This window comes from Podarcis pityusensis (assembly GCF_964106645.2).
Source record: "Podarcis pityusensis genome assembly, chromosome: 9".
NCBI lineage: Eukaryota > Metazoa > Chordata > Lepidosauria > Squamata > Lacertidae > Podarcis > Podarcis pityusensis.
The window spans coordinates 20,887,696-20,907,380 of NC_138034.1; the positions used below are offsets into that span (position 1 = coordinate 20,887,696).

Genomic DNA, 19,685 nt, shown 5'->3' on the forward strand with positions numbered 1-19,685 from the left:
AAGACATTTGATTTGGTTTCTCTGAAAAAGATACATCCACAATATTAAATTAATTTCCTGTAAACTTCACTATTCTACATTACCAAGCCTTGTAAATGTCATCTTTATCCATCATCGTGTAATATTTTGATGTCTCGTATATGGAAATTCTCATTTCATTTTCTGCTTTTCTAAAAAGACAGGTTATTTCCCTATTAAATTACCCCTTCACAGTTTTGTATTTTATTACATTTTCTCTCTAAGGATGCACAATGGTCCTTGAAAAGTTAATAAATCTACTTAGTTACTTTCTAAATTAGTTGGTGCTACTCCTTTCCCCACCCCCACCCCCCCCACCCCCAATACAGCATGGCTTGGTTTTTTTATTTTATTTTTATTTTTATTATTGTTATTGTTGTAAATAATCATAGGTTTTTTATTATTATTATTGTAAATAATCATAGGGAAATGCTATGGGATTCTGCTAGGCTCTCTTGAAGAAGAAATATCAAAGATTCATGGAAAAATGTATTAACTGCTTGAATTGCAAAACAGCAGAAAACAGATAGGCTCAGTCTGTGGTTGAATTATTAACCTAAACATTGCAAGCAGTTAATATGATGGATGCAATCTATGCATGTCATTTATATTAAAGGACATCCAGAAAACCACAGCTAGTCTTCATCAAGCAGTGTGTGCTGGATTCTCAGAAAGACCCAGATCTGCTTAGGACTGCCTTGATTCTTGAACCATCTTTGGCAGAAACTTGGGGCCAGATCAGACAATCTTCTCCAGTGTCTGGAGAGGAGTGCGTCCTTGCAGCTCATAGCTACCTGCCCTGTATGCCATTCCAGCCACCTCCACCTGTGTAAGCAAGGTATGGTATGACCACCTACTATCTACAGATGTACAGTTCAGTGGGTGTCAGGGACTGGGCAGAGGAGGAATGGTACTTCCAGAGAGGAAGAAGGCAGTTCAGAATTGCAACAGGGGTTTGAGGGAGATCACAGCTCAGAAGCAGATGAGGGGGAAAGCTGGGCAGAACTGGCGAAATTGACATACAAACTGCGAGGCAAGGACAACTGTGGCTTTAAAGAAGAATGGGAATTTTTTTACAAATTACTTAAAAAAACAACAAAATGAACTGGACTCCTTGGCAGGTTTTGAATAAACATACACAAATTTATTATTGTTAATATAATAGATAGATAATTTAAGGATCTTTACGATTTTATAATATGCAGAGAATGTTAAGTTGTGGGTGAACATATCAGACGACACAGCGATTCTTCAAACAGCTCTTGTTTATTCACAGACCAGAACAGAAATGAACTGAAGGGTTCAGCCAGCCTGCTTATATAGAGCTCCACTAGAACGCAACAGTAACCATTTTCTGTAACTATCCAATTACTGAACGTCACTTTCGATCCCTTATTTGCATATGTGGACCTGAGTGAAAACTATCTACAGTATCCCCCTGCTGGTTCAGGGTGAGAACTTCAGTACATAACAGAGAATAACATGTGTTGAAAAATCAGAGATAGGAGCTGAGAGAAGTCTGGGGGGGGGGAGGGAGGGAGGGTTTTTCTTGGGGAGGGGGGGAGGGAAAAATGGGGTGTGTGAAGATGATTTGTTTTTGATAATTTATTATGTTGAAATTCTTAATAAAAACTATTTAAAAAAGAGAGAGAGGAAGAGGTGGGAAATAATGGGAGAGGAGGAGGAAGAAGAAGAAGCACCAGGGGAGCGACAGCTGACAGACTCAGTGTCTGTAGAATATAATAATAATAAAAAACCTTTATTGCATTAGCATACAGCCATAGCAAAATAAGACAAAAATACTAGAGACAAGCAACCAAACAAAATTCAAAGCGATATTACTGGCGTAATGACATTTAAATTACCCTAAGACAATAATGTAAAGATTTAGTTGCCAGCGCCAAGAATCTAAAGTGCGGATGTATATAAAACATAAAATGGCCCCAAAATAGGCTCGGCACATTGGGTTGAAAAAGTAATAAAAAGAATTAAAACAGGTCCAGGTCTAGGACTCACTACTCAGTCAGAGTAGCCCTGAGTTTCAGAGCCTGCACTATAAAGATTGCCACCCCACGTGAAATTTGGGGATTTGCGTCCACAAGAAGCGATTTCAAACAGTCTTCCTTAGATGTAATGGTGGACGGGATCAAGAGGAGGAGCTTAGGTCTTATTGGCTCATAAATAGGGCAGTAGAAAAAGAAATGTATGAAGTCCTCTACTTCATTCATTGTGCATGGACATAAACGCTGAGTAATAGGGGTCTTAGAGTAAATCCCCTGCAGGAAGGCCGTGGGTATAGAATGGAAACGGGCCATAGTAAACGCTCTTCTCAAATTGGGCTCCGTCAGGTCTATCAAGTAGTTGGCAAGTGATCTTACCACTTTCACTTTAGGGAGCCACATGGAGAGGCGAGCTGTAGTGGACTGTGCCCGGTCCATGGCCTCGTCTCTTGTAAGAATCCAGGCCCGGATTTTATGTTGGTCCCAAGATGACAGCGTGTCGAGATCTGGGAGGGAGTAGCGTGCAGTAATAGTCTCCATGGCCTTGGACCATTTGTTGGTATGAGAACAAGTTAAAAAGGCTTGCCTAGCTAGTAGGGAACCTGGGGCATTGATTAATTTACAATAAAAACTAATGATTCTAATGTGGGCTCTCGCAACAATGGAGGGGAGGCCCAGTTCTGTTCTTAACTGTGCAGCAACTGAGCCCTTGGGGAGGCCCAGTATCTTTCGTGCAAAAGAGTTTTGCAGAATCTCCAGCCGTTGTAGTGTTTTTAAATTCCACCCCCAGATTTCAACCCCATACAGTAACATCGGGAGGACTTTGCTGATAAATGCTTTTCTGATTGGTGGAACCAACTGGCCGCCTTTTGCATAGAAGAATTTCTCCAAAGCTTTGATGGTTCTACGGACAGCCAGGATGGTCATATTTAGGTGAGCTGACCAGCTAAGCCCATCCTGAAAAGTGATACCCAAATACTTGAATGCTGAACAATATTCAATAGAGTGGCCCACAAAATTCCAGAAAGGCTTCCGAGTTTTCATGCCAAAAGTAAGAATTTTGGTTTTGGCGAAATTGATTTTGAGGGAGTTGGTGTCACAATATGTCATGAGCCCTCTGAGCATGTTGTTTAAGCCCTGCTTGGTTAAAGACAGTATCACCATGTCGTCCGCATAGAGTAATATGGGGATCTTGAGCTGTTGTAAAGAGGGGGCAGATTGATTTAGGGCCTTCATGGTTGTAACGATGTCATTGATGTAGAAATTGAATAGAAAAGGGGCCAAGAGGCAGCCCTGTTTGACCCCTTTATTCAGAGGGAAAGGATCAGATAGAGCTCCCAGAGGGCCGAATTTTACTCTGGCCGATATGTCATTATGAATTTCCATAAGAAGGTGGAGGAGTCTCTTATCTATGTTAGTGTAACTAAGCTTCTGCCATAGCCTATCTCTGGGGATGGAGTCAAAGGCGGAGGTCAGGTCCACAAAAGCCGCGTGTAGTTTGCAGTTGAACCTGTTTAGGTATTTATCAATCAGGGTAAATAGAACAAGACATTGGCCAGATGTGCTGTGACCTTTACGGAAGCCAGCCTGTTCCGGGTGGAATAGCTTTGTTTCTTCTGCCCACTCGATTAATTTCTCTAGCAAGAATCTAGAGTAGACCTTGTATGATATGTCCAGCAGGCTGATAGGTCGATAGTTACGCGGATCTTGTGGGTCCCCCTTTTTATGTATTGGGATGACTATGCTCTGTTTCCAATTAGGTGGAATCTTAAGAGTAGCATTAATAGTGGTGAAGAGAGATGCTAAAATAGGGGCCCACCACGTCTGGTTTGATAAGAATACCTCAGGTGGTATCATATCCTCCCCCGGGGATTTATCCCCTGAAAGCGTGCTGATTAGTTGTATACATCTCTCTGGGGAGACTGGCTCCCAGGTGGGCAAGGCAGATGCTGGAAGAGTGGAGACAACATTTACTTCGGGATCTGGGGCGGAATACAGCTGAGCAAAGTGAGAGTGCCAACTGGCTGCTGTGATGTTATTAGCGATGAATGAGGGGGGTCTTAAACCTGCATTAATTAAATTCCAGAATTTCTTGTCGTCACGGGTTTTAATGGCCACTGACAGTGCCGTCCAGCGTTCTTTCGCAAAGAACAATTTCTTATGATGGAGCAGCTTCTTGTAGTATGAACGGAATTGGGCTAACTCCCTGATTTTGCTCTGGGTGCTGTCTGATTTCATATCAGACTGAAGAAATCTAAGCCTACTTCTGCACTGTTTGCATTCTTGGTCGAACCAAGTTTGATTCTTCCAGGTTAGAATCGCACGGGAAGGTTTCGTAAGTGAAGGAAGCAAGAAGGCTAGAATTTGCTGGAAAGTTGAGAAATGATTCACATTCATTGTTAACAGCTGAGCTTTCAGGGCTAGGATCTCAGGGGAATTTAGGAGGACTTTTATGTCTTGCTCCAGATAGAAATCCCACTTCTTACGTCCGGGAGCTAAGATCAGTGGATCCTGGGGGTGGAGTGAGCTGGGAAGCCCCAGCTGTGTGTGGAGGAAGGAGATGGCGATTGGAAGGTGGTCACTTTCGGTTCTGTTGAACACATTGAAGCATGACCAAAGCGGGCCCAGTCATCTGGCTGCCTCAGAGGAGAGGGACCTTATTTCATCCTATGGCGAGTTGCCATTAGTAGAACAGCAGGAAGTTATAAACAGGCTTGATACACTCAAGCAGCAACTTACACATGTACTTCAAGAGAAAATCTCCTCAAAACCTGGTCATAGCAACCTATTAAATCAAAGGAACGCAGTCATGAAGGGGCTAACACCCCAGAAACCCCTGCCAATCACTGGGACTCCAATAACGGATGATATGGCAGTCTGCCTGGCGGAAGCTCCTCATACACCATCGCAACGCAGACCCCCTTCACCTCTACTAATAGATCTGCAATCAACTACCTCGTCCTCCGCCTTAAAGAGCAATACGCCAAACACCCCTCATCCTGGTAATCTGTCAATGTCCTATTCTTCTATGCCTGACCTGGAGTCCTCATCCAGTGCGGTCCAGGCAGATGACTGTATATCCTCGTCCTTTGCCAGTCAACCTCTTTTGGTAGAACCTCATGTATCCGCAACCTCTTCAAGCCAATATATAAACGTTAAGGAAGCCACTGCGCAAAGAGACAGCTCAGTGTCTGTAGAAAGTATTCCAGACCGCCCTCTCCCAGAACCCCACGGGCCTTGAAAATAGGAGAGCTCAAAGACAGAAGGGCTCTCTTCAGCACCCGTAGCGATGTCTCATTAGGAAGTGGGAGAGATGGAGGAGTGGAGATTCACTTGGGGGAAACGCCATTATTCCAAAAGGCTGCATTCCCAAGCCTCTCTCTGTGAATAGTGAATAAACACAGATGGCCAGTGTGGTGTAGTGGTTAAGAGCGGTAGACTTGTAATCTGGTGAACTGGGTTCGCGTCTCCGCTCCTCCACATGCAGCTGCTGGGTGACCTTGGGCCAGTCACACTTCTCTGAAGTCTCTCAGCCCCACTCACCTCACAGAGTGTTTGTTGTGGGGGAGGAGGGGAAAGGAGAATGTTAGCCGCTTTGAGACTCCTTTGGGTAGTGATAAAGCGGGATATCAAATCCAAACTCTTCTTCTTCTTCTTGTCCATTCTTGGCAGCCTGCCATGGAGGTTGGTTTCTCTGCTGCCTGACAGTGGGTGAAGGTGATTTACTATTATAACTGAGTAAATCAAATGCACTAATTTCACCTAAAGTAGGTGGCATCCATAGCTGGCACACCAACATAGTCACCAACGCCTAGGGGCCAAGGGGTCTTTGTCCCCCTCCCCCAAGTTGATGGGCATTGCAATTCAAATGGTGATTGTGCACTGAGTCATGTGGTCGATTATGCAGGGCAGGGCTTACTTAGGCCCCTCCCAATATTTTATTCAAGTTGGCACACTGAGTAGGCATGGGTGAACTGCATACCCACATTCCCTTCCATGCATGACATCAGGTTGAATTTTATCTGCTTCAGCCCTCCTTCAAAGTCAGAAGTGAAATCTAATATTGTTCAGCACTCTCTCTGGGCACAAAAGCATATAGGGGCACCTTCTGCCTACTGACCCTCCAGCATCCCCTACCAACAATGGCCAGGAGGAACCGGATTTGTGTAGGGCTTAGACATTTCCATGGAGCAGCTATTGATTGTGAAAAATTGGAAAAGTGGTATTATACCAACAAAAACAGAGTGGCTTGCCAAATTATTGGAGTATTACAATATATCCAAAACAATGGGAGATATTGGAAGGATCTCAAAAGAGAAGATAGACAAGGACTAGAAGGTGTTTAAAGGATACTTGCAAAATCATACTGAAAAATCAGAACTCCTATTAGAATAAACAAGTTCCGTTATAAATACTGAAATACTAAATAAGATGGATAACAACGTGTAACAGAAAAAGAAGTAGAAAATTGGTTTAAAAGTGTGTGAAAGAAAGTAATAGAAGTGGAAAGAAATTGCAATTGAGTAGATTGGAAGTCTAACACAAGGATGGGGTGACGGGTGAGGGATGGTGGTGGGAAAAGAAGTATCTGTGGGATTGAGTGTGGGTATGTATGAATATTTTTAAGGAATGTATGAAATGTATGTTTGTATATTCATAATATGTATGTATTAATGTCGAATTATTTTAATAATAAAATATTTGATTAAAAAAAGAAAGACATTTCCATGGAGCAAGTGGGGGACAATAACATTTTTTCGTGTAGCTATGGCATAGGAAGAGGAACGCGGGAACCTGTAGTAGAGAGTCTTGCTAGCTGATGAGGCTTTTGAAAAGGGTAGAATAGAGCTCCCCATGCACACAAAAAAGCTCTCAGCTGCCTTACCTGTAAAGCAACAGATGTTATTGCACTCCAGATGTTGTTGCACTATAACTCCCATCATCCTGACTATAGGTCATGATGGCTGGGGTTGATGGAGGTTGGAGTCCAACAAAATCTTGGTGCCCCCAGCTTCTCCATCTCTACTGCAAAGGAAGGTAAGCCCAACTCTTCCACACATTTTTGGAAATGTTCCCGCTTTCTATGAAAGCCCCACCCATTTTGACAACAAGGATTAGTGGTTCCATGAAGACAACATTCGTTGTGCCGCCTCTATGCCTGCCCTCATCCTGACACTCAGAATGTGTAGAACTTTACCCTTCAGTAGTAGCAACCCAATTCCTTGCTGTTGCCTTGTAATGGATTCAAAACTGGAATCCCAACAGTGCTTAACTCCATAAATAATAATTAGCACCCCCGCATCTTTTGCATTAATCTGTAAACAATGCTAATCCAACAGTGAATCAAGAGAAGCATAAAATGTCACCAGGTGCTATCAAATACAATGCTGTCAAATATAATAATAAATTCAAAATCGGGGGGAAAGATCAATAGCATATTAAGTCTTTAGCTAAGATAAGCAAGCCTCACCTCTGAATGGTTGACTGCCCTCTTTACCTAACTGTAAATGAATTTTAAAAATTTCTATTATGACATATGAAGTAGCAAAGGGGAAATCCATTTCCATCTCTTTCTAGTTATGTTCAGTCCTTAAAAAAAAAAATCCATATAACAGCCTGTGTCTGAAATGATTAAAAAATCAATAACACACTCCTTTTTTTGAGAATGGTGTTTTGATAACCTTTCAACAAGTGGTGTTCTGGACATCCTTCACCACTTGCCTGGATGCATTATCTGTAATTGTCTTTTAATAGACTGAGACTAAATTATTAGAAAAGAATTGCATCACCAGGGAGTAAGGGTTGTCAGATACCACTGAGATGTAATACATCAAAAGCTGTTGTGTTCAGCCTTATCTCATGGGCTGTTTGTTTTTAAGAGACATATTCAGAAATAAAAGGAGCTTTTGACCCTTATAACCTATTTTGGTTTCGAATCGGTAAAAATAACGAGCGCAAATCCGCATATAGTTCTATAGAATTAATTAATCAACGGCAACAACACCATATTGGATAAAGAGTTCATAACCTGAAAAGGAGATAATGCAAACTTTCTTTCAAGCCAAGCATGCATTTGGTTGTCCAGAAACTAATTAAAAAGTTTGCTAGGTAAAGCTTTATTTTAAGAGAATAGATGGAAAAAGGCAAAACAAGTTGTTTACTGAGTTGTATCAAAGCGCTATTTTGTTTCTTTTTGCTTTGTCCAAAATGACTTACTGGTTTCACTAAGGGTTTGACCAGATGTTAAGGTCAAGATGAGTTTGGCTCCAAACATGATAGCCTTGTGTCAATTTCCCCTTTCTTACCAATCTCAAGATGCCCTGCACAGTGAATGTTTCTGCAACCCATCCATGGTAGCCAATGGGAGCAGGGCAGAAAAATGCACCCTGTGACGCTCTTGCAAGTATCTATACCTAAATGTTATGGGAGAGAGGAAGAGGAACTTGACATAGGCCTGCCATTTCAGTGGGAAATTTCACATGCACAACATCAGAGTCAACATAGTCCAGCATGTGGTCTGATAGCCCTTGTTCCCCAGACCAATCTTCATCATACAGAATCAGAATCAGAAAAATCTTTATTTGCATCAGCCCCTAGCCATAGCAATAAAATAAAATACAATGTACTGAAGAGAAAAGTAAAAACTTAACTACACAAAATACATTCTGGAGGTTTACATCAATAATCAAATACAGTGGTACCTCTGGTTATGAACTTAATTCGTTCCCGAGGTCTGTTCTTAACCTGAAACCGTTCTTAATATGAGGTACCACTTTAGCTAATGGGGCCTCCCGCTGCCGCCACACCACCAGTGCACAATTTCTGTTCTCATCCGGGGGCAAAGTTCTTAACCCAAGGTACTACTTCTGGGTTAGCAGAGTCTGTAACCCAAAGTGTTTGTAACCCAAAGTGTTTGTAACCCGAGGTGTTTGTAACCCGAGGTAGCACTGTAACCCGAGGTGTACCACTGTAATACAGTGGTGCCCCGCAAGACGAATGCCTCGCAAGACGAAAAACCCGCTAGACGAAAGGGTTTTCCGTTTTTCGATGCGCTTCGCAGGACGAATTTCCCTATGGGCTTGCTTTGCAAGACGAAAATATCTTGCGAGTCTTGAGATTTTTTTCGCTCCCCCCCCTTTTCTAAGCTGCTAAGCCGCTAATAGCCTTTTAGCCGCTAATAGCCTTTTAGCCTCTAAGCCTTTAATAGCTGCTAAACCGCTAATAGCGCTAATCCGCTAAGCCGCTAATAGGGTCGCTTCGCAAGACGAAAAAACCGCTAGACGAAGAGACTCGCGGAACGGATTAATTTCGTCTTGCGAGGCACCACTGTAGATCTTATTGTAACTGCCCCTACTATATGTGTGTGATGATAAATGCTATATTAAGTGATGAATACAGATGATTGAGCATGCCCATCATCTACTTGGATTACATGATTTTGGGATTTCTGTTTATATTTTTAATTAATTGCATCAATTTACTACCTTCCTCCAGGAGGTTGAGGCCAGATTTTATCCTTACAACAGCCCTGGGAGGTGGTGACTGACCCAAGTTTACACAGTGGACTTCATGACCACACAGAGACCTGAACCCAGGTCTTCCTAAGCTAAGTGGAACACTCTTCCCACTAATTGACTTTACTTGTAACTGGATATACAATCCCAGTCAATGGAACCATCTGCTCCCTGATATAAACTGAGCAGACCACAGGAACTAAAATGACATCTTATACATGAGCAGGAATCACCTTGTTCTCTAGGCAAAACTGGTCAATATGGTTAAAAGTAAGGGGTCATCACTGGGGATATCTTACTTCACAACCCCCTCCTAGTATAAGTTGCTAAACTAAACTATCCAGGGATCAGACAAGGCAAGGCAGAATACACAACAGAAGGCTGGACACAGCCAGGACCAAGGAGAACAGGAATCTAGCTTTCCTTATTGCTGGAGCCAGAAAACAAACCCAACTCGCTTTCACAGGGAGAGACAGGTTCTCATGCAGACAAGGTTTCAGAAAGACTGGAATAGAGCCATCAGCTGTACTCAGAAAGTGGTGCTGAGTGATGGATGAAAATGGAAAAATGAGGCTCAAGGTGATGGAAGACCAAGCATATTGGGCTAGAAGAGAAATCCTATAATGTGTCTGTGAACTACTTGTTTTGCATCCATCATTGAAATAATTCCTGTTCAGATGAAGAAAGTTTCTCTGCCTGCTGCAATTAAGCCTGCAAGGTAGGTTACGGAGGAGCAGAAATGAGTCTGTGTTGACTAGGCACTTCATTCTGAAGATTCAGGCCTGCATTGCCCCAGAAGCAATTTGACCTGGTAGGTCATAAGACGTGCAACCGGCGCTGGGACCTGAGCGATCATATCTCTTGTCTATCTACCCATCACTCGGAGATGGATCAAACTGGACTCCTCTTGGTCTTTACAGAGGCTGAAGAGCATCAAAAAGATAAATCAGCTTGATTGGCCTTTGGTTGGATGCCTCCCCACTTTCCCCTTTCCTAGGAACTTCTTTCTCCTGGGTAGGTTTTGATTGTGATGCCTCAATGAGTTGACTTTGGCTGCTTGGCTAGTTACTTGCTCTTTCATCCCAAGTGAAGCCAGAACAGAATGGAATTAGCTGCTCAGCGCATTCCTAGACCATGTGCAAGTGACCACTCTGTTCTCTGGAGGAAGCATTCTGCCCTGGTTGCAATCTCCAGACTGTCTTCAAAGAAAACCCAGTGAAAAGCACGTTACAGAAATGTTTTCCATTCCGTTCCACATCTGTGGTTGTCCTGTGCCTTCATTCTGCCTTGCATTTCACTTGTGCAATGAGAATTAAGTCCGGGGATTTCTAAAATTGGTTCCAGAATTGCAACATTTGAAGATGGCTGCAGCTTGCAGTTCCTTCAGTTCATTTGTCTCTTTCTCCTCCTCTACTTTATGCATGGATGAAAAACTGTGCATAATTTTTTTGGTTAAATTGCCTGTGACTGCATCATGATTTACACACGCACCTTCCCACACCCACACCCCAGTATATGTGCATGTTTCTGTATTTCTTTGCTGTGTTTTATGCACATATAAACATAGTAACTGTGCATCCACAGACATCTGTAGACATTGGTACATATTTTTACTGATTTTTTTACAGTGGTACCTCGGGTTAAGTACTTAATTTGTTCCGGAGGTCCGTACTTAACCTGAAACTGTTCTTAACCTGAAGCACCACTTTAGCTATTGGGGCCTCCTGCTGCCGCTGCGCCGCTGGAGCACGATTTCTGTTCTCATCCTGAAGCAAAGTTCTTAACCTGAAGCACTATTTCTGGGTTAGCAGAGTGTGTAACCTGAAGCGTATGTAACCTGAAGCGTATGTAACCTGAGGTACCACTGTACTCATTTTTATGTAGAAAAGCTAAGATTTTGATGCTTTATTTTGTTTTCTAATGGGTCTGTGACCAGCAGTCAGTTTGTCTTAATGGTTAGAGTGTTGGCTATGATCTGAGGGAGAAGGGTTCAAATCCCCACTCAGCCATGAAGCTCACTGGGTGACCTTGGGCCAGTCATAGAGTTTCCGTACATCTGGAATTTCCCAGACATATCCAAAATGCTGCAGTCGGCAGCAGTGTCGACGTGGAAATCAGGAAAATATCTGGGAAAATCTGTATGTATTTTGGCAGTGTCATTTTTTCCAATCTTTGGCCCCCAACCAACCAACCAACCAACGACCTCAACAGCTTTTCTGTCTGGATTTTCACTGTTTGAAATATGGCAAACCTAGCCATTTACTTAAAGGTAAAGGGTAAAGAGACCCCTGACCATTAGGTCCAGTCATGGGCGACTCGGGTTTCGGTGCTCATCTCGCTTTATTGGCTGAGGGAGCCGGCGTACAGCTTCTGGGTCATGTGGTCAGCGTGACTAAGCCGCTTCTGGCAAACCAGAGCAACACACGGAAACGCCGTTTACCTTCCTGCTGGAGCGGTAGCTATTTATCTACTTGCACTTTGATGTGCTTTTGAACTGCTAGGTTGGCAGGAGCAGGGACTGAGCAATGGGAGTTCACCCTGTCGCAGGGATTCGAACCGCCGACCTTCTGATCGGCAAGTCCTAGGCTCTGTGGTTTAGATCACAGTGCCACCTGCGTCCCAATAGCCATTCACTTACTCTCAGCCTAACCTACCTCACAGGGTTGTGTGAGGATGAAATGGGAAGAGGGGAACCATGTGCACCATCTTGAGATCCTTGGAAGGAAAAGGTGGTATATAAATGCAATAATAAATAATTATAACATAACATAACATAACATAACATAACATAACATAACATAACATATAACATAACATTTGATTGATCAAAATTCCAGAAATAACAAATCGAACAATGGAAGATTCTTAATGTCTTGGTTCCGCTTTGGAAAGAGGACCAGATAATTTAGAAATCCAACACTGGAGGGTAATTTTGGAAAAGGCAACTCTAACCTCATCTAGCTGCTAATGCTTGCTTCCCCAGATGTTAGAATGGAATCTACTCCCTTTACATTAGTCTTAATAACTAGAATGGTCTGCCTTTAAAGTTGGGGCCTGCTCACTCTCAGCAATTGGTGTCTGCTTTCCTTTTCTTCTCCCTGCCGGTTCAGTTACAATGACACAAATTAGGGAAGCTTATGCCAGCACAAGAGGAAATGCTGATTGCAACTTTTCACATTTAATTAAGTAGGAAAAAATCATAGTAAAATTATGTTGGCACTGTAATATAGAAGACTAAGTTGTCAACGGCAACTGCAGCTTTGATCTTGCTAATTATAGCTATGTGAATGGATTTGCTAATTGTGGGCTGTTTTAATAGGATGTTATAACCTACTAAGTTGTGTGCGTACTTTTTGGAAGGCAGTGATTTAATGGTAATGTTAGGCGCAAAGAGGTTGGCACCTCTGATCTGCAACAAAGAGGGAAATTGCTCCCTTCCAGTCATGCTAGTTGTATTGAGCAGGTGGGAGCCATGTGGTGTAAGCCAAAGGAAAGTGGGCAACAGGGATGCCATAAAACTGGAAGAAAAATTAAGAAAGGCAAAAGCCAATCAAACGAGAACATGACTTACTGATAGCAGTTATATGGAGGGGGGGAAAAATCAGAATCCCCAATGATTTTCTTCAGGGAAAATTGAAACCTACACACCATGATTGCAGTCTGGTAGAACTTTGCATTTTACTCTCCAGGTGTGGAAAGGGTTGGGTCACATCCATGTTGTTCTTTGAATCATTTACTCTGCAGAGCTCCCAGTGATATCTGGGGAAGTATTCCAGAATAATTCAGTGTTTTGAGATTTCGAGTCTGAATGATTGTCTCCAGCATCCTTATTCTTGGGCATCAATCACAACCTCCCTCCCGTCGCCATCTCCGACTCAGTTCAGAAAGACAGTTCGGAAAATGTAAAGTTTTGTTTGCCTTGTTGTCTTTTTCAGAAGTGAGACTGAAAAGAACAAGGCCAGAGGCTGGAGAATCTAAAAGCTATAGAAGGAAACAAATTAGTTCGCTTGCTGGAAGGAGAAGCTCACATCCTGAGCAGAACTGATGAGCTGCCAGCGACTGTCATAATGAAACATATCAATGCCTTCTGGAGGATTATGCCACCGACATCTTTTTCAAAGAGGCTTTTGAAAGACTTTTGAATAGCCAGAGAGGAGACAGATTGTTATTGCCCTCTTGTTCCCCTTTGCCTTGCTAATGTTAATGACCCCAGACTTTGCATTTCTCCTCCCCTCTGCAACTCCCCTCTGCTGAATAATTGAGAATGCATATACCAAGAAATCATGAAGATGTAAGATAGCCAGCACACTAATGATGCAGCACAATCCTATCACCGGGCTGAATCCGTATGTTCAGAACAGAAAAGGGAAACTTGATAGGCTTCTCCACTCCCAGACTGCCTCCAATCAGCACTGGATTTAGGGCAGTGTAGATGGTTCTCCTGCACAGAGTGCTGAGCCGAGGGGCCTCCCACATTGAGAAGACCCATAGTTGAGAAGATCCATTTTGGGGTAGCACAGGGCGCCATATTGCAAAAGATTACCAAAGTCCAAGCCTGCTCCAGTTTTTAAGGTTTTCCCAGCGTGATTGGGCCTTATAATCTAAAACAGGGTTAGTCAATGAAGTGCCCTCCGGATAGGATTGGGCTACAAGTCCCATCAGCCTCAGTCTGCAGGGCTGATGGAAGTTGTAGTCCAGCAACATCTGGAGGGCACCAATTGGCTACCGTTGCTAAAGAAAACTTATTTCTGAAGTGAGTTCTGGGATTCACTGAACTTTTCTAGAAACTTACAGTGGACTCACCTCAGTAACGGAGGAAAAGTTTCACTGAAGGGCAGGTTGTCTACCTCTGTGGACCTTCTCTGTGAGGAAGGGACACTAGTAACTGTAACGTACACAAGCAGTTTGCACAAAGCAATGATGAGGGCCGCTAAGTCTGGCTAGTGCTGTGAATGTGGCTGACCTTTAATTCCATTTAATATACTGTGATCCACATTTGAATGGGTATTCCTGTTGATTTCATGAGACGTCCAATGGCCTTTTGAAATGCGTTGGGGAGGAAGGGGTGATTGTTGTGGTTGTTTTTATTACGTATTTTGTGTTTTTATATTGAGATTTTATGTTGTAAGTGCCTTGAGACCTACGGGTATATGACGGTATACATATTTAATAAAACAAAATAAATAAATAAATAAATAAATAAATAAATAACAAAGCAGCAGCAACAACAACAATAGAGCAACCTTTTCATTGCTCCACCCATCCCGTCAGGAAGCTTTAACCTGAGTTGTGTACATAATAAGAGTCTACTGGATCAGGCCAATGGCCCAACTAGTTCAGCATCCTGTTCTCACAGTGGCCAATCAGATGCCTATGGAAAACCGGCAAGGAGGATCCAGGTACACAAGCTCTCTTCCCTCCTGTGGCTTCCAGCAAATGGTTCTCAAAAGCATCACTTCCTTCAACTGTGAAGACTGAGCATAGCCAGCGTGCCTTGTAGCCACTAGTAGCTTCATCCTCCATCAATTTGTCCAATCCTCTTTTAAAACCATCCAAGTTGGTGACCATCATTGCCTGCTATGAAAACAAGTTCCGTAGTTTAACCATGAACTGCATGACAAAGTACTTTCTTTCACCTGCCCTGAATCTTCCAGCATTCAGCATGTTGACCAACATCCAAGTTGCAGTTAAGGAAAGGGTCTCCTGTGCAGCTTTGGAAAGTTTTGATACAAAGTTGACCTAAGTTGTCAGTAACTGGCAATAATGTCCCTGTTCCCATTACTTCGACAGAAGGTAAATTTGGATTTATATCATGTTCTCCAGCTTATTAGGAAGAGCAGAGTCTAAAGCCCATTTTGATGGATTATACAAATGGATGGTAATGGTAAATCATTCTTTTAGTATCCTTTTAGCATCTGCTGAATAGTGGGATAAAAGTGAACGTAGGTCTCCCTTCTTTTTTTTTACTGTCTCGGGCAGAAGTGGAATAGCAATAAAATAAAGAGGGAAAATGGCACATGGGGCCAGTAAAATGGTAATAAAGATGCTTCTGATCTTGTTAGTCATACTGCAATGCTGGCAGGTTGCTCAAACCAGGCAAAGTGTGCATTCAAACTTTAAACAGTAGCAAAAAGAGGAAAAAATGCAGTACATCTACAATTCATTGTCTCTCGTGCATTTGATTCTCAGTTTCCTTAGTCCCTATGACATAAGCAAAAATAGAGTTTCTCTCTGTGAACTCCCTGGACCATACATAGAACAACCTTTGGACAGAGATACGAAATCAGGACCAGGAGGACTCCACTCCCGCAATAGTCATGATGGTACAAACGCTTTGGAACTGATCTTTTTCATGTGTACCCTACAAAATCTATATTCAATCTTGATATAATTTGATCACAAGATACTATAATCACAGTACCAAATTTAGTATAACCATAGTTTTCAGGACCCATGCTATTCTGGTATCTTGGGACCTGTAGATCAATAACTTCGGTAGGGCACAACATTGCCTACACTTGATGTAGTACATAATATGGTACATAATATATACATATTATTATTAAAAGGTAAAGGGACCCCTGACCATTAGGTCTAGTCGTGACCTGGGGTTGTGGCGCTCATCTCGCTTTATTGGCCAAGGGAGCCGGCATACAGCTTCCGGGTCATGTGGCCAGCATGACTAAGCCGCTTCGGGCAAACCAGAGCAGCACACGGAAACGCCATTTACCTTCCCGCTGGAGCGTTACCTATTTATCTACTTGCACTTTGACGTGCTTTCGAACTGCTAGGTTGGCAGGAGCAGGGACCGAGCAACGAGAGCTCACCCCGTGGCGGGGATTCGAACCGCCAACCTTCTGATCAGCAAGTCCAAGGCTCTGTGGTTTAACCCACAGCGCCACCTGCGTCCCACATATTATTTACATTTAATTCCCACCTTTGCTCCAAGGAGCTCAAGGTGCCATACATGGTTCTCCCCATCTCCAACTTTACCCTCACAACATTCCTGTGAGGTAGGGCTACAATGAGAGGCAGCAATTGGCTCAAAGTCCCCTGGTGGGCTTCATGGCTGAGTGACGTTCCTTTTTTTTTTATAGAATATTTATTCCAATTTTAAGATTACAGAAAAAGAAAAAAGTAAAAAAAAGAAAAACAAATCACATACATCCTACAAATCACATACATCCTACAAGAAAAGCACAAAATACAAAGAAAAATACACAAGGCAAAAAGTCACAATAAAAAAATAACAAAAAAAAAAATCAAGTTAAATCATTAGAACCGTATTCCCATTTACTTATTTCCGTGACCTCCTCTCACTTCTCTGCTTTGTATTCTAGTTCAAATCGTATCTCCAGCAAATCCTTCTATCCTTCTTTTCATTTACTTATTTTGACATTCGAAAATATTTAATTCTCCTCTATCTTTTATTTTACACTTCATATTTACTTATTCCATTATACTCTGTCTGCCAATACGGTCTAATATTCTTCTCCAACCTTTTCTAACATTCTTTTATATTACAGTATTTCTGAAGATATGTTTTAAATTTTTTCCAATCTTCTTCCATCGACCCTTCTTCTTGATCTCGAATTCTGCCGGTCATCTCAGCCAGTTCCATATAGTCTATCACTTTTCTCTGCCATTCTTCTCGGGTAGGCAATTCTTGTGTCTTCCAGTATTTCCCAATAAGTATTCTTGCTGCTGCTGTCGCATACATAAAGAAATTCCTGTCTTCCCTTCGCACCAATTGGCCGACCATGCCCAAGAGGAAGGCCTCTGGTTTCTTCAAGAAAGTATATTTCAATACCTTTTTTAGTTCATTATATATCATTTCCCAGAAGGCCTTGATCTTTGGGCACGTCCACCAAAGGTGAAAAAAAGTACCTTCATTTTCTTTACATTTTCAACATTTATTATCAGGCAAGTGATAGATTTTTGCTAGCTTGACTGGGGTTAAGTACCACCTGTAAATCATTTTCATTATATTTTCTCTTAAGGCGTTACAGGCCGTAAATTTCATACCTGTGGTCCATAACCGTTCCCAGTCAGCAAACATAATATTATGCCCAACATCTTGCGCCCATTTAATCATAGCAGATTTGACCATTTCATCCTGTGTATTCCATTTCAACAGCAGATTATACATTCTTGACAGATTTTTAGTTTTAGGTTCTAACAATTCCGTTTCCAGTTTAGATTTTTCCTCCTGGAAACCAATCTTTTTATCTAAATTAAAAACCTCCCTTATTTGATAATAATGCAGCCAATCTCGAACTTTAGTTTTTAATTTGTCAAAGCTCTGCAATTTTAATTTATCTCCAACTTGTTCTAAAATTTCACAATATTTTGGCCAGTTTGTCTCCATATTTGTTTTTTTCAAAGCCTTAGCCTCCATTGGTGACAGCCACCTTGGTGTTTTACTTTCCAACAAATCCTTATATCTCATCCAAACATTAAATAATGCTCTCCTGACAATGTGATTCTTGAAGGCCTTATGCGCTTTGACTTTGTCATACCATAAATATGCATGCCACCCAAACACATTATTGAAACCTTCTAAATCTAAAATGTCCACATTTTCAAGAAGTAGCCAATCTTTCAGCCAGCAAAAGGCGGCTGATTCATAGTAAAGTTTAAGATCTGGCAGGGCAAATCCCCCTCTTTCCTTTGCGTCTGTTAATATCTTAAATTTTATTCTAGGCTTTTTGCCCTGCCAGATAAATTTGGAAATAACTCTTTGCCACCTCTTGAAACAGTCCATTTTATCCACAATTTGTAATGTTTGAAACAAAAACAACATTCTGGGCAATACATTCATCTTTATCGCTGCAATTCGGCCTAACAATGATAACTTCAGTTTTGACCATATTTCTAAATCCTTCTTCACCTCTGACCAACATTTTTCATAATTATCTTTAAACAGATTCACATTTTTGGCAGTCATATTTACCCCTAGATATTTCACTTTATTAACAATTGTTAATCCTGTCTCTTTCTGAAACCTCTCCTTCTCTATCTCTGTAAGATTTTTCTCTAATACCTTGGTTTTCATCTTGTTTAATTTAAAACCTGCTACTTGACCAAATTCTTGAATTGATTGCAACACTCTTTTTGTACTAGCTTCTGGCTCCTGTAATGTCAAAACTAAGTCATCGGCGAAAGCTTTCAATTTGTACTGTTTAGCTCCGAGTTGTATACCTTTAACCAATTGGTCTTTTCTAATCATATTGAGCAGAACCTCGAGGACCGATATAAAAAGCAATGGGGAGATTGGGCAACCCTGTCTTGTTCCTTTCTCTATCTTAAATTCTTCTATAACTACATTGTTCACAATAAGCTTAGCTTTTTGTTCCGAATAAATTGCACTTATACCATTTTCGAAACTTTGGCCTACCCCCATCCCCTGCAAATTTTTCTTCATAAAACTCCAAGAAATATTGTCAAACGCTTTCTCTGCATCTACAAATATTAACACAGCTTTAGTATTGATATTAACTTGCAATTTTTCCAAAATATCAATGATATTCCTAGTATTGTCTGACAAATGTCTCCCAGGGAGAAAGCCCGCCTGGTCTTTATGAATCTCTTTTACCAATACATTTTTTAATCTTTTAGCCATAATTTCGGCAAAAATTTTGTAATCCACATTTAGTAGGGATATGGGACGGTAGTTCTTCAACTGTGTCTTCTCCCCTTCGGTTTTTGGTATAAGTGTAATGTATGCTTCTTTCCACGACTCGGGTGCTTTTCCTCCCCGTAGTATTTCATTACAAAGTTCTTTCAACGGTTGCAGTAACCATTCTTTCAAAGTTTTATAGTACTTTGCAGTTAGTCCATCCGGCCCTGGAGATTTGCCCAATTTCATATTCTGAATGGCTCCTTCCACTTCTTGATCAGATATTGTAGAGTTCAATATTGATTTACTGTCTTGAGATATTTTTTGTAATCCATTATTTTCCAGAAATCGGTCAATGTCTAGTTCTTTCTGAGTCTCCTGCGTATATAACTGTTTAAAGTAATTCTGAAAGCACTTCCGAATCTCTCCAGGATTCTGTATATTCTTCCCTTCTACAACCAAGTTCGTAATCGTATTCAGCTTTTGTCTTTTTTTCATTTGCCAGGCCAGTAACTTCCCACATTTATTTGCCGA

General features: G+C 41.6%; 1 long non-coding RNA gene across 5 annotated transcripts in view; it reads left to right on the top strand.

Moving 5' to 3' along the window:
• The window catches only part of LOC308484953, a 256,925-nt gene that overhangs the window by 228,988 nt on the left and 8,252 nt on the right, over positions 1-19,685 (top strand). For 4 of the 5 annotated variants that reach the window (XR_013990213.1, XR_013990214.1, XR_013990215.1 and 1 more), the window contains one exon: positions 13,468-14,683. The exons of the other annotated variant lie outside the window; for it this stretch is intronic. This is a non-coding gene — a long non-coding RNA (uncharacterized lncRNA). Of the gene's footprint in view, positions 1-13,467; positions 14,684-19,685 lie in introns of those variants that run through there. 5 annotated transcript variants of the gene reach the window in all.